A 2,959-nucleotide genomic window follows, 5' to 3' on the forward strand; every position below is an offset into this window, starting at 1 on the left:
CTATCAGTTGTCACCTCAGAGCCCCTGAATTCAGACCTTTAAATGCAAGCAGGATCCAGAATCCTAGCAGTGTCAAGTCTATGGTCCCTTAGGGGAACCGCAGCCCAAGGGTTTAGTAACCTAGGCAAGGTACTCCAGAGGCTTCAAAACCAGGGGCAGCCGCCAAATTCTCTAACCCTACCAGGTCCTGAAGGCCAGCGCCCATGTCCACCTGTGACCCCGGCATCCTGGCCGTCAGGCACTGAGGAAGACGCCCCCCGGGAGGAGCTGCGCAGGCGCGTACGGTCCGAAAGGGCCCCAGCGCTCCAGGCTGCGCAGGCGCAGGAGTGGCTCCGGCGAGTCCCGACGGCTGCGGAGGTGACTGAGGGGCCGGGGCGTGGAGCAGTGGTGGCGGCAGGCAGCAACGGAGCAGCCATGAGGTCCGGGCCCAGTCACCGACAGTGAGTGGTGGTGGAAGGGGAGTGGGCAGCAGGGGAGGAAGGAAGGAGGGTACTGGCGGAGGGATAACATGACTTTTTTCGGGGGGCGCTTTGCATGTCTGAGGTGGAGGGGCGTGGGGGGGGTAGTTTGTGGTGCTGATGGGAGAATTTGGGGAAGCGGTGGCCAAATTGTCTGCTTCAGAGCTGGACAGCTTGGTAGAGTGAAAGGATTGCGCGCTGTGGAATGAAAGATCCCACGGCAGGTCCAGTCCCGCGCTCCCCCATTTGTCATCATCCCTTCCCCCAAGAGCTTTTGGTCGTCTCTCCTTTTCCGCTTCTTTCTGAGAATGATTGCGGGGGGAGGGTAGTGGAGGATGAAAGCCCTGCTGGAGCTGAAGGAGTCAACTCTGAACCAGGCAGGGAGGGTCGGTCATCCGGAGTAATAGGCTGCTGTGGGTAGAGGATAGGAGTCGAGAGCTCTCTGTTTAAATCTGAGAGGGGTCTACGGAGAAGAACTGGGGGCTTAGAGTCAGGCTCAAAACCAAGTCAACCACTGATAAAGCTGATAAGTAACCTTGGGGAGGTCCTACTTAACCTTTCTGAACCTCAGGAAGATGTGCTTCAGACTGACTATTGGAAACGTCATGTATGTGATTGAGATTGCTTATGAAATTTGTAAATTGTAGGTACTATGTCAATGTAAATATATTGCCATCAATATTACTCGATTTAGGACTCTACTGTTATTAATGGAATGACTGATTTCTCCGTCAAGGCAAAGCATATTGCTTATAAAACCCCAAAAGACACATATGTGCTTTCTACGTAGCACAGCAGATCATGTGCAGAAATAGCTGTTTGTTCTGTAATGTGACAAATTAGCCATTAGATTTGTTTAGGAAAAATATCATACTCTACGGTGTTTTTACAAATGGTGTGCAGCTCCTCGCCCAAGAGCAAGGGAATGGAGAATGGAGGGCCGATCTGTTAGATGCTTTCTGAATATAGATCATTAAGGTTCCTTTGTAACATAGTCGTCACTAAGGTACTTTATTAAAAGTTGAGAAAACTAGTTAGAGGCATGCTGAGAGGGCTGCCCAGTGAGAAGTGTGCAGATATATATTTGTTATTTTTATTTATTTGTGTATTTAATATATGGGGCAAGAAGCTTCTCTGGCATCCCCAGGAGGAGCCATCTTCTAGGAACTCCCAAGTGTTCAACTCTCTGGAAGCTCCAATTTGTTATTTATTTATTTATTTATTTTTGAGACAGAGCCCCAGTTTGTTGCTCTTGGTAGAGTATCATGGCGTCATAGCTCACAGCAACCTCAAACTCTTGGACTGAAGTGATCCTCTTGCCTCAGTCTCCCAAGTAGCTGGGACTACAGGCACCTGCCACAATGCCCAGGGTCTCACTTTGGCTTAGGCTGGTCTCAAACCTGTAAGCTCAGACAATCCACCCGCCTCGGCCTCCCAGAGTGCTGGGATTACAGGTGTGATCCACTGCCTCCGACATCAGCTATCCTTTTTTTTTTTGAGATAAAGCCTCACTTTGTCACCCTTGGTAAAGTGTGGTAGAGTCATAGCTCACGGCAACCTCAAACTCTTGGGCTCAGGCAATTCTCTTGTCTCAGCCTCCCAAGTAGCTGGGACTACAGGTGCCTGCCACAATGCCCGGCTATTTTTTTTTAGAGATAGGGTCTCGCTCTGGTTCAGGTTGGTCTTGAACCTGTGAGCTCGGACAATCCACCTGCTTTGGCTTCCCAAGTGCTGGGATTACAGGCTTGAGCCACTGCACCTGGCTGGCCCAGCCATCTTATTTTTAATAATTGGACATTTATTTTTAGTGTTGGTAATCATTTTTTTCCTCTATTGGAAATTTCCATTAGTTCAGCCATGTTCATAATTGCCACCTGTGTTAAGTTAAAATAATAGCGGTTTGTTCAGCTGTGATGAGAATTTCCTGTCATTCTCTCTTATTCTCTTTCTTATATGTGGTTGCTTTTATGTATTAGATGACAGTTACCAAATGAGGACTTCCCCTGGGAGAAAGAAAGGGATTGGCCAGCATTTTGATTGTCTTTTGTGTGAGAAGACTTTCTTATGTGGGAGATGAACTTTAAGGATGTAAGGACTTCCCCTGAATCCCTGACATAGCAGGGACTAAAAAAAAAAGCAAGAGGAATAAGGTTGATAAGCTCATTTTTATTCTGATTAAATGAATCATTTTTTCCTAAGCATGTCATGCCTTAGAATATCTTTTTAAATGTTCTATTTAAAAACTAAATTATTGTGTTTTTATCCCTCTCTTTTATACTGAGAATACTTGCTTGGAAACAATATTTGTTTCTTTTGTCTTTTTTTTTTTTTTTTTTTTTTTTTAACAGAGTCTCTCTATGTTGTCCTCAGTACAGTGCTGTTGCGTCACAGCTCACAGCAATCTCACTTAAACCTCTGGGCTCAAGGGATCCTTCTTCCTCAGCCTACTGAATAGCTGAGACTACATGCCCACCACAATGCCCAACTAATTTTTCTATTTT

The 2,959-nt window shown here is 46.5% G+C and overlaps 1 protein-coding gene across 1 annotated transcript in view; it reads left to right on the forward strand.

Annotated features, from left to right (window-relative positions):
• Positions 1-322: 322 nt before the first annotated feature.
• Positions 323-2,959, forward strand: part of FAM222B (family with sequence similarity 222 member B) — an 81,387-nt gene continuing 78,750 nt past the window's right edge. The window contains exon 1 of the mRNA XM_023517530.1: positions 323-440. The gene's annotated coding sequence lies outside the window, so the exon portion shown is untranslated. The remainder of the gene's footprint in view (positions 441-2,959) is intronic.

The sequence above is a fragment of the Otolemur garnettii genome, unplaced genomic scaffold, assembly GCF_000181295.1.
Source record: "Otolemur garnettii isolate 467f Iridium unplaced genomic scaffold, OtoGar3 scaffold00112, whole genome shotgun sequence".
Lineage (NCBI taxonomy): Eukaryota > Metazoa > Chordata > Mammalia > Primates > Galagidae > Otolemur > Otolemur garnettii.